This window comes from Ovis aries, chromosome 10, assembly GCF_016772045.2.
Source record: "Ovis aries strain OAR_USU_Benz2616 breed Rambouillet chromosome 10, ARS-UI_Ramb_v3.0, whole genome shotgun sequence".
NCBI lineage: Eukaryota > Metazoa > Chordata > Mammalia > Artiodactyla > Bovidae > Ovis > Ovis aries.
In genome coordinates this window covers 33,014,486-33,036,415 of record NC_056063.1, presented here as the reverse complement: position 1 = coordinate 33,036,415, position 21,930 = coordinate 33,014,486, and the positions used below count along the sequence as shown (strand labels likewise).

General features: G+C 51.8%; 1 long non-coding RNA gene across 1 annotated transcript; it reads left to right on the top strand.

The window, feature by feature from the left end:
* The first annotated feature begins 9,557 nt into the window (after positions 1-9,557).
* LOC121820445 (uncharacterized) lies at positions 9,558-18,173 on the top strand. Its single transcript, XR_006060980.1, has 4 exons — positions 9,558-9,766; positions 10,007-10,176; positions 10,864-16,628; positions 17,363-18,173. It is a non-coding gene; the product is annotated as an uncharacterized LOC121820445 (long non-coding RNA).
* The last annotated feature ends 3,757 nt before the right edge of the window (positions 18,174-21,930 follow it).

Sequence of the window (21,930 nt, the reverse complement as noted above, 5' to 3'; positions counted from 1 at the left end):
CACAGCAACAAAGACCAGCGCAGCCATAAACAAGTAAACACATTTTTTAAATAAAGTTTTTAAAATAAATAAAACGTATTAAAATGTAAACAAGCAAAATACGAAATAAATAAATAAATAAAACACTATGTGACGTTGATGGAAATAACACCACCTCCTGTAAAGGAAGCAATCTGGACCAAAAAAAAAAGCCCTATCAAGTTTCCAGATCTACCAACTAGTGTACAGGAAATACAGGACTAGAGGAAAATATTAAATGACACCCAGGGCTGCATGTGGCAGCATCTAGAACATTGGAAACCATATATTGATTGATCTCTATCCTTGCTGAGTACATGGCGGGGGTGGGGGGGGTGTCATTGTATTATTTCCTCTTCTTCTCTGAATGTGTGAAATTTTGATCATAAGGGTTAAAAATAACTACTACAAGTATTTGGCACAGACACGTGTACACAGATGCAAAGCAGCACTCAGTCACGTCTCCATAACCCACCGTGCTTGGAGACAGTGATAAGGAAAATGTGAAGGATGGACCCGCACCCCCCCCCTGCTGTAATGGGCCCCTTCCATGCCCTCTCATCTCCACCTGGACCAACAGGCTTGAGGGCCCCCAAGCCCTCCTTCCCCTGCAGATCCTGGCCTAGCACAGCCCCAGGGCACAGGGATGGGACCCACAGGCTCTGAATGGTGTGGTCATGATGAGTTCCAGGAAACACCGCATCTGGGTGCATGGACGGGGATCTGACTCGGCCAGTCACCAGCTGGGAGGCTTTGGGCCAATAACCCCTGCGAGAGTCACTTGACCTCTCGGAGTGCTGATGCTTTCCTCTGTCAAAAGAGAAGAGTTATTTGTTCAGAACACACTGTGAAGGGTGTGAGGACGAGGGAGATAAGAATCTCTGCTCTTAGGAGCGAGACCGTGCTTCAGGAACGTCCAGCACAAGGCTGGACGCTAGAAGGACCATCCCAGGGGAAAAGGCCACTAAGGAGCTCTGGGCAGAAGAGAATCATTTGTCCCTGAATATCAGGGAAGGCTCCTTGGAGTAGGAGGCATTTGAGCTGGACCCTGAATGACAGGCTGTCAGGGGACAGGAAGAGGAGAGGAAGCCAGCAGAGGGAGCCCTGAGCCCATGAGAAGGAAGATGCCCGGTTGTAGGTCTGAGAAGGTGGGCTCGATCCCTGGGTCTGGAAGATACCCTGGAGGAAGAAATGGCAACCCGTTCCAGTATGCTTGCCTGGAAAATTCCATGGAAAGAGGAGCCTGGTGGGCTATAGAACATGGGGTTGCAAAGAGTCAAACACGACTGAGCAACGAACATACACATACAGGTTACATAGAGGGGGTGGCTTAGGGAGAAAGACCTGATGCTATTTGCAGCCAGAAAGAGGAGGGACCCAGGACAGCCTCTGTGAACCAGCTCTGATGGTTAACAAAGACAAGACGTCTGACAACACAGAGGGCTTCCTCCTCCGAGGGAAAAGGCACACAGACACACAGACACGCACACCACACACACACACACACACACACACACACACACACACACACGGGGATGTGAAGATCGAACCAGGGTCTTGTGCACTGCAGGCAGGTCCCTTACCATCTGAGCCACCGCGGAAGCCCAAGGTTGGGGCAGGAGTTCACAAACCATGTAGGAGAGAGAGGACAGCTGGAAAAAGGGAAGACGCCAACTGCCAAATGTAGACACATTCGCCCCCAAGATTAGGTGGGGAAATGTGTCCTCTTCTCCCCCATGTCAGACCTCTTAGCATCCTGCCCAGGTTCAGTCTAGAATCAGTCCTCCAGGACTGAGAGAACGAATCGGGGGCCACTTGACCCCTGCAGCCCAAGCCTGGCTCCCTGAAGGGGTGATGAGAAAGAGGCCGCCCTGCCCCCGAAGCCCTGCACGCCTCGTTCTCTCTGTTCTTAGAAAAATGGCATCACAAAATCAAAATGCACGTGGGTAAAGAAACATAAAAATGTTCCACCAGGCAGCTTATTCACAGAGAAGTCCATTTCTGTTTGTGGTATTTGTAGGCTTTTTAAAATTTGTAACTTGATGAGATTTTTCTCTTATTCTTAAAAAAAAAAAAAAAAAAACTCCAGCAAACTCGGTCTTATTTTTCTTAAACTGTACCACCCCCTCCCCAAATCCTCATTCTAAGTCCTCAGAGTAGAGAACACCCCCAAATGTGCACCTCCCCTTGATCCTGGGCAAGTGAAGCTCCTGGGAGCTCCCCCACCCACAGCCCACCTCTTCTTGTCCCTCCTTAACTTGACTGACAGATGCCCAGCGCCCACAGGGAGCAACGGGCAGCTGGAGGCAGGGCCACGGGACCCTGATGGTAAATGGACTCTGTGGGGGTGTGAGCCTGGGAAGATCGCAGGCCCTGAGAGCCACAGCACCCTGGTCAGTTTCACTGCCACCTTCTGGGGGCCTCTGGACACACTGCACCCCGACCCCGGCCAGCGAGAGAGCCAGAGACGATGGAATATGAAGGAGCCAGTGGGGAATGGCACTGGTGGAGACAGAAGCCAGTGCCCTGAGAGGACCCCACGTGGTTTCCGGCGGTGGCCCTCTCCACAGTCACAGCCTGGGACACAGTGGCCGAGGCCCCCAAAGTGGACTCTGAGGCCCAGCTCCCTCAGGAGTCCACCTCCCGGGTCTCACCCTCACCTGATGCTCTGCAGGCTGGCCGCCTCCTCTCCAAGCTACTCCCAACAAACAGGATTGTCTCTGCCACCAGCAGAGCCCAGCCCTGTACCTCAGGGTTTCAGAGGATACTCGAGAAACACTTGCTAAACGCTAAACACGTGAATGCTGAGTCATGTCCAACTCTTGGAAGCCCCATGGACTGCCAAGCTCCTCTGTCCAGGGGATTCTCCAGGCAAGAATACTGGAGTGGGTAGCCATTTCCTCCTCCAGAGGATCTTCCTGACCCAGGGATCAAACTTGCATCTTCTGCCTTTCCTGCATTGGCAGGCGGATTCTTAACCACTGGACCACGAGGGAAGTCCTCTCCAGGTGATTCTTACGAGCACTGAGGTCTGTGAGCCTGGCCCTGGCTGTGACATTTCCTTTCTAATGGCTTGCAGCATCTGCTGTCCGGATGTCTGTGGCCCATGGCATGGAACTGTGCACCTGTGTGGGCAGGGGAGGGGTCAGGGCATCTCTGGAAGGGGATGCTGACGGGCTTCCTCTGAAACACTGTCCAGCACCTGGTGACTCAGAAGGAGCCCACAGCGGATGAAGGAACAGTAGATGGCCCTGGAAAAATGCTCACTGGACAGGTGTGACAGCCAGGGACAGTCCCCCTTGGTGACCCCGCTGTAACCGGCCAGGTTCTGGGCTGGGGAGGCCGCTCCAGCCTCGTTTGCCAGCGACGATGAGAAACCATCTTGCAGCCGCAGAACCTGGTGTGAAATCCCTGGTGTACCTTTGAATTTTCTAGCAATAAAGATTAAACAATAAGATGTCAGCTGGGGTGGGGGTGGGGGGCGCCCACTGCCGTCAGAGGGCTGGGTGTGGGTTCTGAGGGCCATGGGGACTGCGTGGAACTCAGGGAGTTTTGCTCCCAGGCCGTGAACTGTCTGGCTGGTGGGCTCCATGGGGAAAGCGCTGAGAAGACCCATCCAGGCCACTCGGGCCCTGCGCCTGCTTGTTCCCCGGCTCCCCACTGGACGGAAGCTTCAGCCCTGACCCAGGGCCTGGCAGCAACCTGTATGGGGAACTGGTCAACGTCAGGATGGCAGCTGGCCTGGAAGGAGATGCGGCTGACCGTGACTGAGAACTCAACAGGACACGGGCCCTTCTGCGAAGGCCACCCCCTTGACCGCCAACCTGGCCCCACGGAGACAAAACTGCTCTCTGAACCAACGAGTCAGAGGGTCCCTTCCCAGCTCTGAAACCCTGAGGAGCTCCGGGCCCAGCCTGGCCAGCCCCGAGCTGGATGACCAGTCCTGGGGGTCGGAGGTGGGGCGGGGGTGGCCTGGACTCTGCCCATGGTGGGGAACAGCTTCCGAGAGTGTACCCAAGACGACATGAGCCAAGACCCACTGCCAGACTTCCTGGGTTTGCAGCTTTCCAGACTGCAGGCACGTCCCAGTGAGGAGGGCAGCTTTCTAGAATGTTCTGGCTCAGCCCTCTTTTCTCCTCTTACTCCACTCTTATCCCCTTTCCATTCCTCTCCCTCTCCAGGCCCTACTCAGCCCTTTTATCTTCTCCCCAGACACCATTATCAGCGATATTTTCTAGCTGAGCAGTCAGAAGGGGTGACCAGGTGGGCGGTGAGGGCAGCCACCCCTCCAGGGTCAGCGCCCCCCTCCACCTCCAGCCCGGCCCCCTCACCCGCGCCAGCCCCCAGGGTCCGGCTGTTCCCAGGGTCCCCGGGCAGATGCTAACTGAGGACAGCGGAGCCCTTTCCGGGAAGGACTCCACGCCACCACACGGGCCAGTTAACAAGGGTCCGCAGCACATGCTACACTGCTCACGCATCATCAGCTAATGACGCTGCTTTCAGAGATCCCATCCTCCCCACCCAACTCATGATTTAAATTGTATTCAAGGAAAAGGAGCTGTGTGTTCAGAAGCCCAGAGATAGCAATAAAACCAAGCGAGACAAAAGCCTGGCGGCAAAGAGATTTACCCTGATGTATTTTTCACCTCACAAACTGCTAAATAAACAGCACACGAAGCCCCACAAGTGTTTTACGGCACCTTCTACCTGTTATTTCCTGAAGATGCGTCTCTATACACCTCAGCCTCCGTAATTTAGCTAAAGCCGCAGAGGTAAAAGCAGCTGGGCCACTTGTCCCCACATCCACCAGCGAGTCTTATGGCTGTGTTAGCCATGCTTCTGGGAATCACAGCCCTTCCTGGCTGGCCAGGGGACGCTACAGCCAGCTGGCTGCCACACCGCAGGCAGCTCCTGTCCCCGGGCTGGTGGCATGCCACTCGACCTTGCTCCAGCAGCCTAGAGTGAATTGTTTCCATTTTATATCTGTCGGCTTTCACAAAACCTACTTATCCCACCCTTCAATCTAACATTGGCAACTCACGTTAGTCTCCGCAGGCCCCAGCCAGTCAGAAGGAGTTAAGTGATTCTGATCAGGTCTGACGCATCACCCGGCAATGTCAAGCTATGCCCTGGACTCCAGATGGTTCCCTCCACCAACTTGAACAAAATGGCAGAACTCAAGTGTCTAAATACTCAGATCTTCTACAAAGCCTGAAGGATTGCTGTGGAGTTGGGTTTAATGGGTCTCCAAAGCAGCACAACTGCCATCAGGAAATGGTCTAAGGCTGAAGGCATACAGGACATGAGCGTGTGTGTGCTCAGTCGGGTCCGACTCTGGGCGACCCCATGGACTGTAGCCCACCAGGCTCCTCTGTCCATGGGATTCTCCAGGCAAGGAGTGGGTTGCCATTTCCTTTTCCAGGGGATCAAACTCGCATCTCCAGCATCCCCTGCATTGGCAGGCAAGTTCTTTATCACTGAGCCACCAGGGAAGCCTGTAAAGGACATGAGTAGGTGGGCACACAGGCTTGCTGGCTGGAGGTGGTCTGTGATGACTGTGCTCAGACTCTGTGCCTGGTGCCAGGTGGAGAGATGGCAGCAGGGGGTTTAGATGAGTCCTTCTGGGGGCAAGCTGGCCAAAGAGAAAAGGATGCTGACTGTCTGCAGAGTTCTCATCAGTCTTATAATCGGCATCAAAAATGCCAGGTTCTCAGACTTCCCTGGTGGTCCCATAGTTAAGACTCCGTGCTGCCAATGCAGGGGGCGTGGGTTCAATCCCTGGTTGGGGAATTAGATCTCACATGTCATACAGTGCAGCCAAAAAAATTTTTTTAATTTAATTAAAAAGTGCATGGTTTCCGAAGCTCTTGTCAGTAGCCTACATTCAAAGTCTTTCTTGAAATGAGGCTCTCCCCTTCATGGACTGGAGGTTAATAGGGGGCTCCCCATCTTAGTGACTCCTTAAATGGCAAACCTCCTTCCCAGGGTTAAAGTTATAGGGACTGAAATAGAACAGAGGGACTCCACAGGAAAACAGGCATTCTTCACCGCTGTTCTGTACACAACTGTATTGACAGTTTTCTTATATTGCAATATTAAGCCTAAAGTCTACCTATAGAGTTCCCTTCTGGTCAAGGTCAGTGGTTTTCAAACTCACGTGTTTATAAGTATCCTGCACAACTGTTGAATTAAAACCATTTCAGGATGCTTTATGGGAGGCTGAAGGGAATTTCAAAGGCAATTTGGGTTGGACACGATTTTTGCCTTTCGTACTGATATCAGAACCTAACCCGTGTGCAATCCTCCCCCTCAACCACATAACCAGGAAATCAATGAATGTTAACACCCTGCTCACTCAGTTCTCCCGCGTGAGTTCTTCCTGCTCACTCAGAGCCAGGTCGGGAGACACACTTCCCCCTACAAACCCGGACTGTCTTGTGTCTTCTTCTACTTCTCTGTCATCAAACACAGAGAAGAAAAAAGCAAAGACTGGAGGAGTACATTAATAGGATTAATAGAATTCTCTCCAAGGATTCCCCTTAGATTTGGGGGAATTTTTTTCCTTTTTATATCTTGCATAAATATTTCCAGGTAAAAAAATGATGCTCACCCTACAGTAAAAGGGAAAGAGAAAGGAAACCCAACACGTGAAGCACGGCCCAGGCGCCGCTCAGTCTGAGGCTGCCTGTGTTTATCTCAGATGTCCTCTGGCAGTTGGAAGCATTACAGCTCGCTGATAACCAACAGTGAGTAAGCATCAGGGCCACTGAGAATGTCACCCTGAAGCACCAATAAAACGCCCACAACTTCTGCACTGGCATCACTCCATGGCCAGCGTGCTCCCAAAGGCAAGCTTACACGTCTTCAGGTTACAAATGACCGTTTCGCCTGTTTTCCGCTACCTCACCTGGACTCTTGGCGCTCGGGCTTGTCCCACTCGAGGGCCTTCCACATCAGCTGCAAGGCCTTTCTAATCTTGCAAGGCAGAGCTCGGTGGGCCGGAAATTCCCCACACCTGCTGCCTCAAAGCCAAGCTCCACAAATGTTAAACCAGGAGCTACGGTCCACAGGGTCGCAAAGGGTCGGACGCGACTTAGCGACTAAACCACCACCACCACATCTGAGATGCTACAGAGACAATAAGTGTAGGTGGGCCCCTGGCTACACCCGGGCTCACACCTCCCTCGCCGTCAAGGCTCTAGGGGATCGTTCTTAAGGCAGAGTCTAGCCGCAGCTCCAGGAACAGGAAACAGGGCAAGAGACTCCTGGAAGGCTCTTCGTCAATGCCTTCCCTGGAGGGGCTTAACAACTGGAGCCCCCTGGTCAGTGGGGAGGAGGTGCTGCACTCAGGACTCTGATCCCTGGAATCCTGGGCTCTGCTCCAGAGGGCGGCCACCAGCAGAGAAGGGTGCTCATGCAGGCTGTGAGCTGGGTCGGAGGGGAGCAACAGGTGACAGACAGCAAAGTAGAGAGAGAGAGGCCGCATGGGGCTGACTGCAGAGAGAGGCCAAAGATTGGTCAGGAGAAGAAAGCAGGAGAGGGTGAGGCCTTCTAGCCTCCAAGATCTGAGAGAAAGGGACAACCAGGCTCGAGGGCAGGAGCAGAGGGGTGGAGATGAGAAAGTGCTTGACTGTTCAGTCGCTCAGTCGCTCAGCTCTCCACGACCCCACGGACTGTAGCATGCCCAGGCTTCCCTGTCCTTCACCATCTCTCGGAGCTTGCTCAAACTCATGTCCACTGAGTCGGTGATGGCACCCAACCATCTCATCTTCTGTTGCCCCTTCTCCTCTTGCCTTCAATCTTTCCCAGCATTAGGGTCTTTTCTAATGAGTTGGCTGTTTGCATCAGGTGGCCAAAGTATTGGAAATTCAGCTTCAGTCCTTACAATGAATATTCAGGACTGATTTCCTTTAGGATTGACTGGTTTGATCTCCTTGCAGTCCAAAGGACTCTCAAGAGTCTTCTCCAACACCACAGTTCAAAAGCATCGATTCTTCGGCGCCCAGCTTTCTTTATGGTCCAACTCTCACATCCATACATGACTACTGGAAAAACCATAGCTTTGGTTAGCCGGACCATTTTACATTAAAAACAATGCTGGAACTTGGATCTGTCCTTACGCAAACATGTAAGCACAAGGTTGACCAGCAGGTGTCAGGCTAAGACAATCTATTTTCTGTGAAGCAACACCTCCGGGCTGATTGGGCTGATTAATTACCTCTGTGAACCCAAAGCTGTACCTCCACTCAGAAAGGGTGTGACCCACTTGTCAAATAAATCAAATCTCTTGTCTTTATGCCAACAGCCTAAGAAGCAAAAGTAACATGAAGAATTATAGCTCCTTTTCTCTGTTTCTTCTCCTCCCTTGACCCCAGCTACATTCAAACAGGTATTGGAAGTCAGAAAAGATCCTAAGTTAGAAAAACAGTGTAATTTGAGATGTGGTGCTTTTGGGGACTTAAAAAAAAAAAAAAGAAGAAGAAGAAAATTAAATTGTGGAAGATGGTCTTTGCAGCATGAGGTCTCCAAATTTGTCGAGTCAGTACTTTTGCTGTATCATCAGGAAACAACCATTGAGGGTCCTTTGTGTCCTGGGGTCCAAGCCGGATGCTGGAGACACACAGGCCCCCAAGCAGGGTCCCCACTCTCTGGCTTGATGCCTCCTCCATAAGGTCCTTGAGCGCCTATACCTCGGAGCTTCCCTGCTGCGTCTCCTGTACAAGGTGGGGGGGAGGGTTCTAATAAATATGCATCGCTTCTGTCCTGCACACGCGAGAGCAAGCTCTGCAGCAGGGCACCACCCTGACTCCAAGATGACATCAGCAACACCTAGACTGTGCAGTTCAGGCACCAACGCACATTCAATTTCCTTCTCGGTTTCCCCCGGCTCCTCATACAGCTCGAACCAGGATTCGGTGATTTCCGTACCATTTCTTGAGCATGTACGTGGTCATGCCCAGGATCATGAGAGGAGAACAGGGCGCCCCCTTGATAGCCACACCTCAGTGAGGCTGTGATTAACATCCTTCCATAGAGATGAAAGCCGAGGCTTAAAGATGCTCAATTTCCCCAATGGCAGAAACATTGAGTCGGTCTTTTACATGACAGCAGGGGTGTGTAACTGCACACGTGGCAGGCGGGGACAGTGTGGTGGTGGCCCGGGCCCCACCCTCAGTGTTCCAGGATCTCCGTGTCCCATGATCGCTACTGGTTTTTGCACGAAACAAACTGTGCCGTGTAGCCACACGCCTTAGATACACGGCCTCCTGCCAGGAGCCCGACGTGCGAACTCCCCAAGGAGAGAACTCCCCAAGGAGAGACCCTCCCTTTGCTGGCTTCGAGCAGCAGACACACTCACTATCCCAAATTGATTGCTTGCTGGTTCCAGCTCAGGGATTCCCAGAGGAAAGCCATTCATCCAGAACCCTGGTTAAACTAAACACTCAGTTCTCAGAGAAGTCACCTAAGATCTCAGCTCAAGGCTGACGCATTTGTAAAGATCTTTTGAAATAAGGGCGTTTTCTCCTCTTTTCCTCCCCAGACCTCACATACCAACGCTCAGCTGCTTCTTGCTCCCAAACCTTGCAATCTCTTGCCTCCTCTCTTCAGAGAAAACGTCCTAATGAAAGCCCCTGGATACCCCCAGGAGTGACAGTCACACCAAGCCCGACCTCTGCTTTTCTAGAACCAGTGTTGCCCAATGTCCAGGGCAATGAAATCAAAGCAGGACTCCAACTCCACAGACCAGGTGAGACTGGGGTCTGCCCCCAAGCCCAGGCTCTGCTCCACTGTCCCCTGGAGCTGAGCTGGAAATCCAAGGGCCCCCTGGCCTCGCCCACCCTGCCGTCCCCAGCGGCCGGGAGCAGAGCACCCTACGTGCCCCCGACCCCAGCTCCTCCCCCCCTCCCCAAGCGCCCATGTTCCCTATTCCTCCTTCGCTACAGGATCGTGTGTAACTGCGCCTTTTATCACATTTTCCTGCCCACAGTTTCCCTTCGCTCCAGTTTTCTTCTCTATTTACTTTTCTGTCCTGTTGTACATATTTGTGTCTGTGACTGTGGGGACTGGACATGGCAGAGTGTATGCGTGTTCATCACGGCCAGAGATCTCCGTGGCAAAGGTCAGCAGCACCTGACGCTCACACCCGAGGACACCGAGGTGGGTGGGGCAGTGACCCTGTGGTTCAGGGGGTGGCAGGGGGTCCAGGCTGCTGGCTCATCACCCCAGGCCCCCCCTTGCCCCCACCTCTCCGCCCTCAAGTTTATAACCTGTAGGGTCAGAGACAAGAGAAGGCCACTTCCTTCTCTCATGACACAGGCAGGGCCAGGGTGGACAAGGCCACAAAATAAATAGAATCAAATTTAAAAGCGCCCTCACCTGGAAACGCCCCTGGGAGGTAGGCTCCTCCCCGCCCCAGTTCTGCCGCATTGCGGGGTTGATGTGAACAACTACCCTCCCTGACCTTGAACTCTAGTCTAGTTTCCACATTCCTCTGAAGTCATTCCCCTTTGTGACATGAGATTCAAGTGACAGGAAAGAAACCAGGGTCCCCGGTTAAACAAGAGCCAGCCCAGCAGCAACTCTGAGTCACAGACACCCAGACCCCAAGCAGCCGGCGAGGACACCTCCTCTGTCCCCTCCTGCAGTGGGTCCCCCAGTCCCTCTCCTGCCTCAACTCGGCCCAGTTGACCAGGACCCCTCCCAACCCCAAGGACTGCTCACCCGGGGCCATGGAGCCCCCCGGGGTCTGCGGGCAGGTTTGGGATGTTATCTGTCAATTTGAACGGAGGAAAAGATGACTCTTGATCTTCAGTCACTTCTAACTGCAACTTAACATTTCCTTAGGCAGAGCAGCCTCCAGTGGATCTTCCCAGCTTTGTTCAGGTGGAAACGATGTCAGTCACTCTCTACTTCACCGTGTGCTACCTTGAGACCTCACATCAACTCAGCTCGGGAAGCCTTGCCTTTGCTAACTGCGAGGTTTGTGTCTGGGGACAGCCTCTGACTTGGTGGTTAATCTGCCGATCTCCAGATGTAGAAAATTAGACAGCAAGGGCCTTCACTAAGGTGCTTGACAACTCTGCCTGTGTCCAGTGTGTCCCCAGGGCACAGACCAAAGAGAGAGCCCAGCCCCCATGTGCCTGTCAGGGCTGGTTCTCTGGGAGCCTGGCTGACCTCCAGCCTCACCCAGGCCTCTGGAAAGAGCGCCCCAGATAAAATGAGATGCCCATGCTGGTCTTCAAACAGCTCAACGTAAGCTCACCAAGTGTGACGGTTGCTCCAACAGAGCCACTTGGACTCAAGGAAATCCGGCTTGTCCACACACCATCCCACAAATACCTGCTGAGTCCCTACTGCATGCCAGACACCGCACACAGCATCATCAACAATCCAGGGGATTCTGGGTGGGGCCCCCCAGGGACAAAGCACTGACCCAGACAAAGTCCTTGACCAGAGTCCTGGAGACTCTGATGACAGGCGTGCATTTTATTCCTGATGCAAAGCAAAACCTCAGGAGGGTGTAAGCAGGAAACCATCACGTCCATTAGTGCCTTGGAAAACATCCTTCTGGGCACAACTCAGAGGCTCTGGGCAAGAAGCCCGGATGCAGCCACGCTGGTGAGTCAGGGGACCTGGCCGGGCACCGGACAAGCGGAGGTCATGGGGCAAGTCCCTCGTCTCTGGACACAGGGCCTTCACTTGGGAATGGTGGGGCAGATGGGTGGACCACAGAGAACAATGACCCTGCAAAATGGGGGCCTTCCTGGAGGAGCCTGATGACTGGTGTGGACCCCGGGCACCTCTACCCAAGGCTCCCCCGAGTGGGTGGATGGCCTATGGGACCTGGGGCTGGCAATGGTTCCCCCAGACCCCGTGTGCTTGAAAGGATGATGGGGGCAGTGGGGCCTGCCAGCACAGTCATCCATCGATGCAAGTCCTCCCAGGGCATCCCGTTGGCCCACCGCTGACCTGAAGTGGGAGCTGTGTTCTCAGTAACCACTGAGCATTTGCCCAGGACACCCTCTGCCTGCAGCACCTGCTGCTGCTGACTCCCAGCTACTCGCTGGGTCTGACCCTGGACACCCTTCCATGAGAAGCCCTCCCAGGAACCCTGAGTAGTCCAGGTGCCTCCCACCCAAGCTGTACTTCCCTGTGGAGCATGAACCCATAGCCACTGCCCCCCTTTCTCCAGCAGTCAGTGCCCCCGTGGGCAGGACCAACCCCACCGTGCACAGGAAGCAGGTGCTAAGCAAACACTTGCTGAAGGAACAAGTGGACACCTTTTAAAAGCCGTCAGGATGTCCTGGTGGTGCAGTAGATAAGACTGTGCCTACCAATGCAGGGGACAGAGGTTCAATCCCTGGTCTGGGAAGATCCAACATGCCTCGGAGGAACTAAGTCTGTGCGCCACAACTACCAAGCCGAGTGCTCCAACTACTGAAGCCCGAACGCCTGTGGGCCACAACCAGTGATCCTGCACGCCTAGAGCCGGCTCTCCACAACAAGAGAAGTCCCCGCAGCGAGAATGTTACTAGCACAGAACAGGAGCCCACAGGACACGTCCCTGGGCGCCCCTCGTAAACCTCCACCTCCTGACTCTGCACTCCCTGTGGGCCTGTCCACAAGGAAGAGAGCCCTCGATTCCACAACTGGAGAAAGCTGGTGTGCAGCAATGAAGATCCAGTGCAACCGAAAATAAAATTAAAAAAAAAACAAACAAAACAAAACATCGATGCTGGGCTGCTATACACCATGATTTGAATCATAGTTCAAGACCATTGAAATATCTGTTTAAGTAACAAATTGACCAGTTTCTCTGCCAAGACCACTTACTATATGAGTTCAGTTCAGACTAAGCAGTTTGTGAATCTTCCAATTCAAGTGGTTTATCCTGGGCAGAGAGCGGCAGGTAACTGCCGGCTTGCTCAGCACCCCTAGATATCTCAGCTGTTGCCCCGAGTCCGGGGCCTGGACAGAACCTCAGCGATCAAAAGGAGGCATGAATGAGGGAGAAATTCAGCCACGGCCCTCAGAGCAGGTTGCTGAATGGACAAGTCACTACTTTAGCTTTTATATTCATACGTTAAAAGCAGCCTCAGGTTTTTTTTTTTTTTCCAGTATTCAACAATATCACTAAGCCTCCATGTTTTCAGAACAGTCCAGATGGGTTTATCTCAGAAAGCCAGCTGGAGTGTGGGTGGCAGTCAGTGCCAGCCCAGGGGAGCGCCGAGTCGCCAGGTGGTGCCAGTTCAATCACTGATCACTGAGGCAGGAGGCAGGAGAAGGCAGGAGGCTGCCTGCCTCATTGCCATGCCGGGTTTCTTCCTTCCAACGACCTCTGTCTCCAGGCCAGGAGCCCAGGTGAGGCGCAGGGGAGACGCCAACCTCGCTCTGCTCGGGCAACCTCAACAAGCCCTGAGAGCCCCAGCCAGCAAGCAAAGCTCTCTGCCTGCACCTTGAGGCACGGCTGGTGGTCCTTAAAGAAAATGGACCATCCAGCCTTTCTCCAGCAGGACCACGTACATCCTCCAAACACAGGGGCTCCCCAGGGCCAGAGCGGCCCAGGGTGGCCTTCACAGAGGGCTCCCTCAACCATCGTTGGCGCCCTCGGTGGCCCGAAGACCACGGGTTGAGGGGCAGACAACCCAAACAGAGACTTAGGTGTTCCAAAGAAGAGCCCACAAGCTTGGACAAAGCTAGGCTGTCTGGCCCTCAGCGGGGACACTCCTTAGCAGACAGGGCTCTGACAGCCAGATGCATGTGCATGTGTGTGTGTTGTGTGTGTGTGTGTGTGTGTGTGTGTGTGTGTGTGTGTGTGAGCAAGCGTGAGGCCAGGGGGCGGGGCAGGGAGCAGGATGGTGGAAAAGCAAAATCCACCCAAGAGCTTTCCCGCCAAAATTGCCTTCAAGCAAATGGATTTTCAAAGTAAAATCCTGACTGATGGCCCTCCTTCTTTTCAAACGTTACATCCAACCAAGATCAAGACCGGGAGAGCTTTTGGGATGTTAATCGCTCAGTGGACATGGGTGCCCCTCTTGCACTTCCACCTCCTGACTCCATGCTCGCTGCAGGCCTGTCCAGCTGCCAACCTCAGGCCCCTGCCCAGCCCGTTCCTCTCTCTTCCATGCAGACCAGCAGGCGAGGTTTGCCAGCCTTCCCACAGCCTGCTGCTCCAGCCACCCCCTGGGACAAGCACCCTGGGAACGCAGCATGAAGAGGTGATGTGCTTCAGTGCCAAACAGACTGAGGGGTAGATTCTGCAGTTGCCAGCTGCTAACTTTGGGCACATCACTCAACTCCCTTGAGAATCAGGTCCATCATCTGTATAATGGATATAACCCCTCAGTCATAGACCACTGGGTGAAAGTAACAGAGGCCCACTGAACTGGCTCAAGCCAAAAAAAAAAAAAAAAAGGAAGGGGGGTAAGTTACTAAAGGGAGGCTAGGGTCAATCAGAGAATCCAAGGAAGAGCTGGGCCAAGGAAAGCTCAGCAGGCTACAGGCTTCATGAAGAGGGCAGATCAGAGAGAGTGCCAAGAACTTGGCCTCTGCAATGCCTGGGCAGCAAAGCTTTGCTCAGTGTCCGCCATTGTTATTAACAGGGTTCTCCAGTGGCTCAGCGTAAAGAATCCACCTATAATGCAGGAGACACAGAAGAGACAAGTTCAATCCCTGAGTCGGGAAGATCCCTTGGAGGAGGACATGGCAACTCACTTCAGTATTCCTGACTAGAGAATCCCATGGACAGAGGAGCCTGGTGGGCTATAGTCCATGGGATCGCAAAAAGTTGGACACAATTGGAATGACTGAGAACACACACATTGTTATTAACAAGCCAGTCGCATCCTCTCCCAGAGACTATGAAACAGAGAGATTTCTCACTTGTATGAACTTAGTGTCTGTTCTGTTGGCATCTTCAATATTTCTAATTAGACAGTAGAATTAGATGCCAGAATTTTCCAGACAAGGTAAGGGATTTGCTCTATCTCACTTGTTTAATTTTTCCAACCAGAGTCTAATTTCGTTCTCATTTGCTGTGCGACAGGGGCAGATGGCGTCAGAGCTGAGCTGCAGAGAGGAGCCTGTGTCAGGGCGGGGGCGTCCCCTAGCTTCTCCCACGAGGTCCTAGCACAGAGGCGGGGTAACATCCAGATGCGCCGCAGCGTGGGCATCCCTGTGGCTTCCCTGAGCCCCCCCACCCCACCTCTGCCCACTGGGCGGCTGCTTCCTGGCTTCTCAGGGTGGTGGACCACCACCATAGCCACCTTCACGATGGCAAGATTCAGCACAGCAACACGTGGTCAGCCTCAGTCACACAGACAGACATACCCACTGTGCAGTGTTTAGTCAAAACTCTGGAATCTGAAAGATCCCACTTTAAATCTGAACTCCAGCATTAACCCCTTGTGTGACTGAGAGCAAATCATGTGCTACCTTTTCCCCCATTTTTTTATTACAGTCAAATACATGTAACAAAGTCTGCCATTTGAATTATTTTCGAGTGCATGGGTTAGTGGTCCCACACACATTTGTCCATCGCCCTGCAGTTGCCACCATCCATCTCTAGAACTCTTCTCACCTTGCAAAACTGACACACTAAGTCCATTGTGGATAGTAGGGGTTCTTCAGGGAAACAGAACCACGGCCACATAGACACACCCAGAAATAATGCTTAACCAGCTATCTGGGCACCACTGGCCCACTCAGATTTGTGTGCGTGCTAAGTCACTTCAGTCATGTGTGACTCTTTGAGACCCCACGGACTGTAGCCTACCAGGCTCCTGTGTCCACAGGATTCTCCAGGCAAGAATACTGGAGTGGGTTGCCATTTCCTCCTCCAGGGGATCTTCCCCACCCAGGGATGGAACCCGGGTCTCCTTCATTGGCAGGCAGGTTCTTTACCCCTAGTGCCAACTGGGAGGTGAGAGCAGCGTTTGTCAGGCACGCTCCTGCTGTGCACAGGACCGAGCTCCGGCTGCAGACTGATTAGCAGAGCACTAAATGCTCTCCCGCCCGGGCTGTGTGTGATAGACTAGCAGACAGCCCCCTCCTCCCTGCCGCCCAGATAGGAAAGTACCCTCGATGACATTCAAAATCAAGGTTCAAGCTCAAAGTCCTTCTTCATGTCTCCTTGCCATCTGCTCCTAACTCTTTCTCTCTGAAATACTGCGCAGTTGCTTTTCTTTCCAGAATCTCCTGATTCTGACATAAAAGGATGTGTCTGATGCTTTGCTTAGCCTCAAAGGTGAAACCAATAAGCATGGATGAGGTGTGCACCACGGGCAGGAATAAAGCTCCCCTGAGCCCATTACTCATAACTGTGGGCTGTTACGTTTTGTTCTGTACCTTGAGAGAAGGTGAACAGGGTTGCTCTGTTAAATGAATGAAAAAGCTGTTCTAAGTATGGAATAATTAATAGATTATCTTATATAGCATTCTATAAAATATAAGGCAATGAAAGCATTTTCAGACTAACTTCAAATTGCAGTCTTCCTCTCTGCAGAGGCTTTCTTTCCCGCAGCTCGAAGCTGATGCCCTTGTTTACCGTCAGTGTGGTAGGATGTACCATCATCTCCTGGGAATGTGACATGAAGTCCTCCCCGCACAAGGTAAGAGGCTGGAAAACAGGGCAGGGCAGAGCTCATTCGGAAAAATCAGCCTTGAAATATATAGTAACACTGGCACTTCATGGCGTTCCAAATTTGAGGGGCAAAGGCTATTTACAGACCCTGCAGTAACCACTGGTCTTCCCAGGTGGCTCAGTGGTAAATAACCCACTTGCCAAAGCAGGAGACTCAAGAGACACGGGTTCAAGCCCTGGGTCAGGAAAATTCCCTGGAGGAGGACATGGCGACCCACTCTAGTATTCTTGCCTGGGAAATCCCATGGACAGAGGAGCCTGGGGGGCTCCTCAAAGAGTAGGGGCATGACTCAGTGACTAAACGACAGCAACCTCTGCTTTCCATTAGATGCCTCAAAATATAATTCTGATGTTTCAGATGTATTAATGTATCAGTATACTTAAAGATACAATTTTTCACTCACCAAACAGAGGGAGAAAAAGGAGTATCTATAAATCACTGAGAATATGAGAAGAGTATAACTTCACAAGAAAATGTGGAGACTGAAATTTCCTAAATTGTTAGTAAAACACTCAGACATACAGATACACACAAACACGCGTAGAACACACCCCATACCATCACTACTTGAAATGAGAATGTGTTAGTTGCTCAGTCATGTCCGACTCTTTGGGACCCCATGGATTGTAGCCCGCCAGGCTTCTCTGTCCGTGGGATTTTCCAGGCAAGAATATTAGAGTGGCTGTCATTTCCTCCTCTAGGGGATCTTCTCGACCCACAGATCAAACCCACATCTCCAAGTCTCCTGCATTGGAAGTGGATTCTTTCCTGCTGAGCCACGGGGGACGTCCATTTAATCTGTATGCTTAGCTATTTCACACAGTTCCATATATTCCATCACAGCTCCAAATGATAGTGAAATAACTCCATTAACCTTCAGAGAATTCTACAAAGTGGTGGGACTTTTAACTCCAGTAAGCAGAGGACAACCCAGGTTCTCTTGTAATGTTCCCTACACAGCTGCTTCTATCCAAAAGGACTTTACAAATGGTTCATCCAAACACCCAGCACACGTGGAGTATGAGCTTGGTCTCCACAGCCAAAGACAGTGATTATCAACAGAGTATGAACCAGTCTAGGCATCTGGACCATGGCCATCCTGCCCATGGAGGCAGCCACCTTCCTGTATTTCAGAGACCTTTCTCAGATCCTAAGTTGCCAAGTCTGAGTCTGAGACCATCCTGGGATAATAAGAACCAGAGAGGTGATGGAAATTGACATGAAGCTTTAGCCAAAGAAATGTTTTAACTGAAAAAGCTACTTGTAGACCATCCTGTACTATGGATTCATTTCTACACAACATCTGTATGTGGTAATGTGTGTTTAGAGTAAACTCTGGAGAATATTACCAAAATGTAACTAATGGTATTGCTCTGATTGAAGCTGAATTTTAGAGTACTTTAAGTTTCTACTTTACTTTGATATTGAAACTTTTGATAATGAGCATGTATTAGTTCTGAAATCAGAAAAAAAATAATTTTTTAGTTTTAAAGAATAAATGTGCAAAATAAGTTTCAACCTATCATTTTACATTCTATCAGATATGGTTTAATTAATGGCAAAATGAGTGACTGAAAATAAGATTATCTTAGCCCAGAGGCCCTATTTATTTTTCATTTCATTTTTATGCCCCAAAGAATATAGAATATTTAATAGGATTCTAATTTTTAAAGGTGCTAATCATTCTTTAGCCCTGACGTGAAGGCACCTAGCAAATGAAACAGAGGAGTTAAATAAACTCAATGTAGAAAACAACAAACTTTATCAGCGTTTAGATTAGGTTTTTCAGTCATCATGAGGTTCAGTGCTGGACCTCTTTTCACTTTCCTCTTCTTTTTTAAAATAATTGAAATTTAATAAGCAGTCATATTCTACAATGTCATTCCATGACAAATCGTAAGCATTTCCAGACATTGTTAAACATTCTCCAGAAACAGATCTCGTATCTGTACAGAAAGCAACCATAACAGCTGTGTCACAGACAACTGTGTCTTGGTCGATTTGGCCACTAGTCTGCCATTGGCCTGCTAGGTCTTTAATTAGCTAATGGAAACAATCATCGCCTATTCATCAGCTCCTTCATCTACCAATTCAGTGAATACCTTTTGCACACTGGCTCTGCATCAGGCACTGTGCTAGGCGCTGGGACGCAGCCACCAACAAAGCAGACGTGTCTTCCCTGTGGGTGGAACTTAGACCTGGTTGCAGGACGAAGGTCAACAGGTCAAACGCCCGTGTTGTCACTCACTGTGCTGACCACTCCTGACACAGTTTGATGACACCCAATTTAAAGTTACCTCCAATTCCTCCAAAAATTAAAAAATTGAATGATCATAGGATCTAGCAATTCGAGTAAATACTCCCAGGTATTTATCCGAAGAAAACAAAAACACTAATTTAGAAAGAGACATGCATCTCCATGCTTGTTGCAGCATTATCTACAAAAGCCAAAACACGGAAGCAACCCAAGTGCCCCTGTATAGATGACTGGATAAAGAAGATATGGTGTGTGTATATTCACACAGTGGGCTACTACCAGTAGGCCAGCACCGCCAGATATCAGTCCGCTCTTTCCTGGCCCTGTCCCTCCAGGAATGGGCTCAGGTACCCCTCCTCTGAGACGTCCTCTGACCCCTCCTCGGTCTGGGTTTTCTGTTCCCCTGGCTCCCTGGGGTCACCTCTAGGTCAGCACTTCCTACATCAGACTGTCCGTCTGTCTGTCCGTCTCCCCTGCTGGACGGGGCACTCTGAGGGCAGGAGCAGGCCCTTCAACTCTGACTCCCAAGGCCCACCCGGATGCTGGTGACAGGGGCTCACCCACAAACATCTGCAAAATGAGAAAACTCACTGCAGCTTCACCATTTCCACCTCCACCCAGGGGACTGTTCCCCGGGGGCCCCTCTGGGGACAGATGCACACACATCCCCACCCCGAGTCTTCAGTACTTTCCTCCACCTGCAGTCAGGCCAATTAGCACATCTACACATCAGGCCAGGAGGGCACCAGCTGGAGAGGCCGCTCAGCTCAAGAGCTGATTCAGCAAGCAGTCCCTGACAGGTGACACCCCCAGACGCTAGAGCGCCCCGGTGAGGTCAGGGCCCTGCCTCAGCCGCTGGGGAACCGCAACTGACCTCCTCCCCTCACCTGCCCCAGCAAAGGCCAAGATTAAAGTCAGGCTGCTTTTGCTGAAAGCGTCCATCCACGCAAGCAAATGACACTGCATCCAGAGAGGGAGCGACAGCGCACCTTTGCTGCTGCTGCTGCTAAGTCGCTTCAGTCGTGTCCGACTCTGTGCGACCCCGTAGACAGCAGCCCACCAGGCTCCGCCGTCCATGGGATTTTCCAGGCGAGAGTACTGGAGTGGGTTGCCATTGCCTTCTCTGAACACACCTCTGCTGCTGCTGCTGCTGCTAAGTCACCTCTAACCATGTCTTAATAAGAAAGCGCCATGAACACGCCAGGCCCCCGGTGTAACTGCAGAGGGCTGCCCCAGACCTATCCTCTGAGGTTTTATCCCCACTCACTCGGCTTTTAAAATGACAGCCCGGGCCTGAGCAGTTTGATCGCCTCCACAGACTGGCCCTGGTGTGGGGAGGACAGGAGTGCTCCAGCTCACATTTGTGGGGGAGGAGGGCATGGCAACCCAGTCTGGTATTCTGGCCTGGAGGATCTCCATGGACAGAGGAGCCTGACGGGCTACAGTCCATGGGGTCGCAAAGAGTCAGGCACGACTAAGGGGCTGAGCACACACACTCTTCACCCAAATGTTTCTTCCTCAGCTGTCCGGTGCTTTGTGACGTTTGTTTCTGGGAAAGGGAGGGAGAGGGAGGCCCCGACAGCTGCTTCTGACGTGGGCTCACTCTGGGGACCGGGGGTGGGGTGGGGGGTGCAGGGAGAGACAGCTGCTGGGCCAGCTGGCCTCCTCTCTCCCTAACACCACCCGGCTTCCTAACCCATCCGTGTGCCTCCTCGGGTGCCCAGAACCCTGGTGGAGTGGGACCCAGCAGCAAGGATCGCCGGCAGAGCGCTCTACAGCCAGCCTTTCAGAAACACTTCCTCAGCTGTTACCTATGCCAGATGGTGGGCAGGCATGGAGGGTATGAAGAGTAAACATCAGTTCTCCTCAAGGCGCCTGGGTTCCAGCTGAAGAGCTGAGTAAGGTGCAAATGAAACAGGATACAGCAGCCACTACAGGAAGCACTCTGCATTCTGCCTGGGGGAAGTCACGGGGGCTCCCTGGAGGAGGCGATGATGCCTTAGCTGAGTCATGAAGCAGAAGCACTAGCTGCATGAAAAACTGGGAGTAAGGGACAGAGATCAGACTGTCCAAAGGAACAAGAAAGAAAGAAGGGGCCCCGCACGGTCAGAAAACCACACAAGCCAAATATCCATGAATCCGAATGAGGTCACGTCAGTTATATGAGGATACGGTTGGGTACAAGAAAATTAACACCCAGCAAAAAGTCACTCAAGGGCTTTCCAAACTTCAGAGTGTATACAAATCACCCGGGGGTCTCACTAAAATGAAGATGCTGATTTTTAAATGATTCAAATGAGAAGACCTGGGGTGGGGTCTAAAGTGAAGACGCTCAGACGTGTCCGACTCTTTGCGACCCCATGGACTGTAGCCCACCAGGCTCCTCAATCCGCAGGATTTTCCAGGCAAGAGTACTGGAGTGGGTTGCCATTTCCTTCTCCTGAGGATCTTCCTGACCCAGGGATTGAACCCGGGTCTCCCACGTCGTAGGCAGATGCTTTACCCCCTGAGCCACCAGGGAAATCCCTATTAGAACTGTGGAACATAACTGACAATGTAATCGGCCAAGATAATGGATAATGCAATCAGGGTGGGCTGTGGACCTCACTTCTGGTGGCAAGGGTTAAACTTCCAGGAGATGCCTGGATCAGGCTGTTGGACCATGGGTACAGTGGCTTGGCCACATCACCAGGGGTCAGGTTTTCTGTCTTTCTACCCTGCTTTCCAGCACCACTGTCCTAGACTCATGTTCTTGTCATCAAAGCTGAACATTACAGCTCTAGACAGTTCATCCTGCCACAACACAATAAAGCCAAGAGTAAAAAGTGCTTCTCCTCCTGGGGCTCTTCCTTTTTGTCAAGGAGAAAAACCTCCCCATATGCTTAGTCACTCAGTCATGACCAACGCTTTGCAATCCCGTGGACTGTAGCCAGCCAGGCTCCTCTCTCTATGGGATTCTCCAGGCATGAATATCGGAGTGGGTTGCCATTTCCTCCTCCAGGGGATCTTCCC